The sequence below is a fragment of the Equus caballus genome, chromosome 7 (assembly GCF_041296265.1).
Source record: "Equus caballus isolate H_3958 breed thoroughbred chromosome 7, TB-T2T, whole genome shotgun sequence".
NCBI lineage: Eukaryota > Metazoa > Chordata > Mammalia > Perissodactyla > Equidae > Equus > Equus caballus.
Window position 1 is genome coordinate 86,843,530 of NC_091690.1, and position 8,109 is coordinate 86,851,638.

Below are 8,109 nucleotides of genomic sequence, written 5' to 3' on the forward strand. Positions count from 1 at the left end.
AGCCTGGGTCCCTGACGGGCGCCTGGGCTGGGCCTCAGGCTGGGACACAATTCGAGCCAATGAGACATGGCTGAAGGAGGCTTGGGCACAAAGTGTCCTCATTTCTTTCTTTCTTTTCTTTTAATAAGAAATCTGATCTCTAAAATTGGTGACCAAGTACAATTTTTTCCTATTTTTAAAACACTTTGTGGGCCAAACAAAATCCTTATGAGCAGGTTGCCAGTTTACAATCTCTGGCTTAAGACATGAAAAATATGTATATAAAGATAATCTTTTTCCAACTCTAAGTGATGAACTCAAAAATTACAAGGATTGTCTGCTTAGCTGAGCCAAGACAGACCTGTGGTAAATAACAAGCGTACAACTAACGCAGGTCCTTGAAGTTGTTCACAATGAGGAATGAAACTTGGTTGGTTGAATGAATGAATGAGCCTCCAATTTTCCATTCACCTCTGATGGTCACTGAAATCTTTTAGGTGCACTGGAATTAGAGTAGGAGATCTGGGTTCTATCTCTGGTTCTCTTACTAATTAATTGTAATGCTGGGCAAGGGCATACCCTCTCTGAGCCTCAGTTTACCCATCTGTACAATGAGTCTCTGTGGGCCCAACTGGCCCTGCCCCTCTGTGAAGTTGTGAGAACACAGGCTCTGAGAGGAATGCTGACTTTCCCCTGCTTGATGTGTGACCTCCAGTACTTCATCTCTGAAATGATTTATGATCCCTTCCAGCATTAATTTCCATTAAGTCACAGCAGAGTTGCCTGGTTACTTGTGTTGATGGAAATAGCGAAAACCCCCAGGAAAGCCATATTTATGAGGAAGCCAGCTCCTTGGTGCACACACACACATACACACAACCTGGGAGGGGAGGCCAAGCTATTCCTTTCAGAGCAGCTACACCCTGGCTCCTGCTGAGTACCGAGTCTGGTCAGGGCGGGCACTGGGCTCTTTTTGAGGTCAATAGGGCTGTCTTTGGGGCTCTCAGCCTCCCTTGGTACCTCATCCCCAGGAGCTAAGAGCTACCCTAAGAATCCCAAAGCTTAGCCCTTTGGGGACTCCCTCTGGTTCTCCCGCAGGACTTGGGGACGGGTAAAGGCATTAAGACTCCAAGGCCCCCGGCCCAGGCCCGCACACAGGGAGTGTGCACACTGTCCTGCCCCTCAGGCCCCCCCACCCCACAGATACCAACGAACCAAAGTGAGCACTCAGGGCGGCGCATGAGGCAGTCTTTGATCACAGATTTTAAAGTGCTCAAAGGTGGGGATTTCTGGGCTCTTTCATTCATTTCAAAGGTCTGACAATAATTGCTCATTTTGAAAATAAATTAAAAATAAAATAAAAGACTTACTGGAAACCCTTCTCTTAGCACAGTTCAGACCACCTCACCTACCTAAAACTTCTTTGGTCTGAAGTTATGTCAATTCCGCCTTGTTAGTGATAGCCGGTCAGGACTCTGTGTGCAGGTGGACTAATAGGAAATGGGGGGAGGAGGACATTATGACTCACTCAGTGCTTTATGTTTGAAGACTTCGTCTGTCTGAACCCAACGGGAGGGACTGCTGAAAGAGGTCTCCAGTGTCACAAAGCTTGGGCGCCAGCAAGTAAATGCTGCACATTTTGACAGGGGGCTGGTGACTCTAGCCCCCGCTTTGAGGTCTGGGCCCTAAGAAACTCTGACTGTGTGGGAGTGTCCCCAAAGCACAGAACCAAGGAAGAAAGGGGAAGGGACACTGTGCTAACAGTGACTAATGTCGCTTCCACTTAACTGGCTCTTGGCAGATATGTTGCAGATGTTCAAATGGCCTCATTAGGGACCAGGATGTCAACAACCAGACAGACACAGACAGCGCCCTGCTGAAGATGCCTGCACATTCCATGCTTTTGGAATTCTTTAACTCATTCCTCAAGGTTTCCAACGGGTGGGAATCCCAGGCCATGGCATGTGGCATCGTAAAGAGCTGGAGGGAAGCTGCAGCTTAGATTTGTTGAGTAGGCTGCCTTTGCTGTGTTAACAGAGAACCCCAAAGCTCTCTCTCGCTCCCCCCACTTTACTGTGTGGGTTGCCTTCCTCCTTTGCTATGTCAGCAGGGCTCCCTCCAGGCCGCATGGAAAGAGTAAGCCTGGCCTCCAGACGCGCCCAGGCTTACCTTTGACCACCATTCAACCCCAAAGGAAAGAGAGCGTGCCTCTCAGTCACCATCGAGAAAATCCTGGGGAGGACTTTGACCCAGGTTGGGTCAGGCCTTCATTTGTCGCTGTGGCCAGGGGCATAGGATGCTACACAAGGCCGGGCCTGGAGTCATACACCTTCCTCCCCTGCTTAGACTAGGAGCTTGGAAACGAGTCTCCCTCTGCCTCCCATCGGCAACCTCTCTCCGCCTGGGGTTGCCCTGTAGGGGCCACTCGGTAAACGTTGGCTGAGTCAAATCTGTCAGCAAACCCAAAGGCTTTTTCTTACAGACCCACTCAGCACAAACCAGGAAGAAAAGAACTAAATGTGGAGAAGACTGACAAAAGAGATAATTCATAAACCGGCTAGTCAACTGATCAAAATTTGTTACGTTCAGGGGCCGGCCCCGTGGCCGAGTGGTTAAGTTCTCACGCTCTGCTTCGGCGGCCCAGGGTTCGGATCCTGGGCGCGGACATGGCACCGCTCGTCAGGCCACGTTGAGGCAGTGTCTCACATGCCACAGTTAGAAGGACCCTCAACTAGAATACACAACTATGTACTGGGGGGATTTGGGGAGAAAAAAAAAATTTGTTAAGTTGAACAGCAGCAGCAATTCTGAGAGCCCTGGAGATATCTCATCTAATAAACTCCCTCCAGAGCTAATAGGAAAAAATTTCTTGCATGGTGGTTTACAAAGCCTTTTTACATCATTTGTTTCACTTCCATACAGTTCAACAAATAATAATGAGTCTCCCAGACCCTGTGCTCACTGGTGGGCTACGGCAGCAAAAGCAGACACGGTTCTCCTCAGAGAACTCTCGGTGTAGTACTAAAGAGAGAGATTAAATAATTGAAGAGAGAATAACAGTCGACGTACTTATTATACAGTGCGTTTGCTGTGTCAGGCGCTACGCTCAATTAATCCTTACAACAGTCCTTTGAGACAGATACTGTTATTAGCCTTGGAAGTTGGGTGACTTATCCAGGGTCACCAGCCAACAAGCGACAGAGCCAGAAGTCAAACCCATGTAGCTTGGCTCCTGAGTCTATGCTCTTAGCCGTGGTACTATACCACAGGCCCACAACAGTGCTATGAGCGTGCCAATGGAAAGTAGATGGCTCAAGGAAGACTCGAGCATTGAACCCAGTCAGGTGGTCAGGAACAGCCTTCTTAACTGGAGCCTGTGAGCACATAACGTCTCCATGACACTTAGAGGCACAACACAGACACTGACCAGCATCATTTTACACTGACAGAAAAATTCTGGCTGGGTGAGACTGCGTGGCTTGCCCAAGGTCACACAGCAAGTTGGAGATGATTAGATCTTACAGCCAGGCCTGCTGGTCTTCAGAATCTGGTGTCCTTCCCATCCAGCTGAGCACAAAGGCTGCAGCAGTGGCCTCGCTAAGCTGCGCTCACAAGTCTCCAGGGACCTCCACACAGAACTCATTGGCCTTGGCCCAACTGTCTTAACATAAATAACCCCCAGGTTGACGGCACACGTCTTACAGAGCACATCCGATGGAGAGCCTAGAAGCAAACTGTCCTTCTGGAAATTGCATTAAGGTAATGTGTTTGTTTGTTTAACTTAGAAGGTAAGACAGAATGGCCTTGTGTTAAACATTGTGAAATAACCATCAGAAGTTATGTGCTGACGTTTGTATTTAGAATTAAAGGACATTCGCAAGAGCAGGGGAGGTTACAGTACCGGCTGGGGACCCAGAGCCTTCAGAGAAGTGGATTGTTATTCACCGAGCTGTAATGATTAACAGCTAAAAATCCACTCTTGCGGATCCCCATGTCTGGGGAAGAATAGAAGCTTTTGTGTTTTGTTTTTTTTTTTCCTGAAATAAAAAGCCACATCTTTCTTTCCAGGGAGCACATTAGAATGAGGGGTTTCCAGAGAGCTCGAAAAAAAGGCCAGGATATTTTGGAGTCAAGGTCCCTTGTCCCTCCCCTCGCCACCGTCCCTGCAGGGGAGGGGAAGGTGAGTGTTCAGGACAGCCCAGCTGGAGGGAGGAAGGGGCTGAGTCCACCTGGCAGCCCCTGGAGGGGCTCAGTGTAGGTGCCGTGAGGTGGCAGGAGCCGGGCCACAAAGCGACACCAGTGCCCTCTGCTGAGGACTTCCTGTGGCGGACACTCCTCTGCCCACTTCACACCCTCGAGCTCATTTAACTCATTGATATCATCGGTATCCTCACCTCGCAGGTAAGGAGACTGAGACACAGCGGTTCACTCGTTCAGGACCCTATTTCTAGAAAGTAGAGCCGCCAGAATTCAAGGGGAGCGATGCTACAGCGAAAGGGTCGTCCTGCACTCGCCACCCTGCTGATGCGAGCCCACAGAGACCGCCTCTCTTATGAGCTCTTCTGGCTCTGAACTTGACACTGGCCAGTCATTTTTGGTTTATAGCCACCTCCTTACAAACTGTCAGCTTAATTTTGGCCCCTGAGCTTTCTTCCCTGGGGAACTAGGGTGGGCAGGGGGAGAGGAGAGAGAGAGAGAGAGAGAGAGGCAGGCTAATTACTTTTGAAGAAGTCAGACCGCATTATAACCAGCCTCTCACCCCAGTGATGAAAAAGCTATTGTTGGGGTGTCTTGGCACCAGAAAGGAAGAGAGAGATTTTCCTGAATCATTTCTCATTTTTTATTTAGGCTTCACACTTTTCCTGGGGCCTCTGGGCAGCCTTCCAGACCCCATCCCCAGGACTGACTGAGTTCCTGAGGTAAGTGGTCTGTCCCTCCCAGGCTGGGGAGGGCGGGCTGAGGCCGGCCGGCGCGCTGGGCTCGGCCGCTGACATTGTACACGCTAATGCAATGTGAAGGAGCACGTCTAAATAGCCTGTCCAAATTTTTTGATGTTCTTGAACCCACAGATGGGATTCATTTCCACACTGTTCGCAAAACGTAAACGATACAAGGACATTAAAGAGCATTAAACTACTTGATGACATTTTGGTCACATTAATGAAAAGTGGCATTTTTTAAACTACCAGAAAGAAAGAGAAAGAGGGTGGGGGAAGAGAGGGGAGGGAGGAAGAGGAAGACAGACAAAGCAGGGAGGGGAAGGAGAGGAGGAGAGAGGTTTGAATCCATCTAAAGTGTAGAAGAAATGCCGGCCGTCCCAGCTCTTATCAAGCCAATTGGGACCTTGCTGAGTAGGACATAAGAAGCAGACATCTTCAGGGACCGGACAGGTCTGCAGAACATTCCAACACCTACATAGTGAGCGGCACAGAGATACAAATACCTTAATGATCCCTTCCAGACTGACTAGTTTGGCCAACATACCATTGGGACACAAGAGAGCACAGGAGGAATGTCAGACTCCCCTCCTCCAGGCAGCCTTCCTGGAGTGCCTCCCCAGGCTAGATTAGGTGTCTCTTCTCTGGATTCCCAGAGACCTTATGCTTACCCTCATCAGAGCCCACATCACCTTGTCATTTAATCATTGATTGACTTGCAGGAACACCCTTTCCCCTGCCCCTAGACTGTTGGCTTCTTCAGGGCATAAAACAAGGATTAGGAGCAGAGGTTTGAAGAGACAAGTTCGCCTGGGCTCAAATCCCAGCCAGCCCATGTATGGGTTTTATGATCTGGAGCAAGTTCATTAATCTCCCTGGGCCTCAGCCATGCCACCTGTAAAATGGGGTGAGGAGAAAATCTAGCTCGTAGAGTTGTACTGATGCCTAACTGAGGTGATGGGTGGAGAACGCACAGCCCTGCGCCTGCCTGGACACACACACTCAGCACGGGTCTCAAGGAGCATCAGCCTCCAGCCCCGTGCCCAAGGCCTCAGCACAGAGAAGGCACTCAGGAAATCCTGTAAAAGAAATGAGCCTCAACAGACTAAGACAAAAATAAAATCACTTATCTAGGGGACTAACGAATTGGACATGGAGCCACAGAAAGTGACAATGGGCGGCAGAGACGTTTTATAACTTAGCAAGTCCCGGGCACCTTGTTTTACAATAAACAAAATTAGCACTGTGGGATCTCTCAGGAGAGCCAGTGGAGACGTCCTGCCCACTCCTCCAGCCAGCCCCGGCTGGTGACCAGGGGGCGGCCCCCTCCGCGCCTCCTGGCAGGGCTTCCTCCTCCAGCCCTGGCGGTTACATTAATTGCTAATGACAATGGCAACCTTCACTCTGTGTGGTTTCCTGCCCAGATTCTGGATCCTTTACAAGCCTTCCTTTTCTTTTTTTCCCAGATAGGAAATGCAACCCGAGACGTGTGAAGAAAAAAACAGTGTGCTTATTGTCACGGCCTCCACTCCTCGCTGGGCTCCCAGGCCGCCGGCCGGGTGCTCTGGGGTGTCTGCCCCGCCGCAGAGAAGAATAAACCCAGACTCCAATCATAGGAAATTCATCAAATGTGCTTCTCAGAGCTCTGTCTTTCAAGGTCTGCTTTCCTGCCATATGATCTCTATAAACCGAATCACTGTGAGCCAGGGCACAGGACCAGAGGCGCCTGAGGCTCGCGGATAATGAATGCCAAATGCATGTGACAATGGACTGATCAGGGAGCCGAATGGAAATGTCTGAGCTGTGCTTTTCTATATGTATATACACACACATACATGCATACTGCATGTATGCACCAGCGCACACACACACTCACACACACACACGCACAAGTCAAGCACACAGTACGTCTTAACAAAGGCCAACTGTGATCCTTGCTGCCAGACTCAGTTAACACACTTCTCAGTAACTCTGTTAAATTATCAGGACAAAGAAGGATACAATGAAAGAGAAAAAAGTATCAGATCCCAGTTTAGCTGGGGACACTCGACATGGAAGGATCACGGATTTGACATAGAAATTCAGAACGCCTTTTGCTCAGGGATGAGCATGGGAGCCAACACACAGGGGAACCTCAACTGAAAAATGAAAATCAACCACTCATTCTGGGCACCAGTGGTAAACGGGAGGAATTGCGCTCCATTGAATGACTTATTGTACAATGACCCGATAATGGTTTCTACCCCTCCTGGGTCTGACTAGCCCCTTCACTCGATAACCAGTTACCCGTGTGGCCAGGTAAGAGAAGAGAACACAAGACAGAAAATAGCAGGCCACCAACTAAAGGCAAAAAGGTAATTAATGTTATAGCCTTTTAGATTCTAGAAAATACTGCACTTAAAACTGCAAGTCAACTCAGCGGCTGTCTGCAACCGATAAATGCTTCCATATTCACAGGCATCAGCAATCTTCCTCTTACAAAAAAAGTAATAATACATACATATTAATGGATCACATTTTGTCCTTTGGGGAGCATAATTTTTAAAAGGGCCAAGGCAGCAATAATAGTTCCTTTAAAAATTCTAAATGCTGTAATTGTTTTCTCTGAATTATGGTGCTAGGATTTAATTAGTGATGAATGTTCGGTATGGGGTTTGGTCATTTTTGATGAATTCAGCCAAACAGAAAAGTAGTCTTGTCCTCCTTGCTCCCTCCCCGCCCCCCACCCCCTTCCTTCCCTAGGACCTTGAAATGCGCGAGCGCCTGAGAACATGTCCACGTGGGCATTTTCTTTCCTGTAGTTTGGCCGGAGTTAAGAGGGAGATGGCTTCAACCACAGTTCAACGAGGAACACGAAACATGGTCAGTGAGGTCATGCAATTCAGCACAAGTTTTGAGGTTTTCTAGTTATATGGAGGAAAAATAATAAAATGCGAATGGTAGAAATTTCTTCTCGGCGATGTTCTTATAACTAGAAAGACATTGTCCAGGTCTTGGGCCTGGGATCTTGGGCCTAAAGGACTCATGAGCAATAGGGCTAAAGGTGTGTGTGTGGGGAGGCGGTGGGAAGGCCATTCTTCATTCATTCAATGAACAACCATTAAGCAAAGCCTACTGGGTCCAGACTCTGAGCTGGGCACTGAGCACACAGCCCTGGCAATGGCGCGCTTGCCCGAGGATAAACACAATCGCT

The 8,109-nt window shown here is 48.8% G+C and overlaps 1 long non-coding RNA gene across 1 annotated transcript; it reads left to right on the forward strand.

Annotated features, from left to right (window-relative positions):
• The first annotated feature begins 3,474 nt into the window (after positions 1–3,474).
• On the forward strand, positions 3,475–7,862 carry LOC106783423 (uncharacterized). The gene is made up of 4 exons (XR_001381189.3): positions 3,475–3,738; positions 4,048–4,159; positions 4,828–4,898; positions 6,383–7,862. It is a non-coding gene; the product is annotated as an uncharacterized lncRNA (long non-coding RNA).
• Positions 7,863–8,109: the final 247 nt, after the last annotated feature.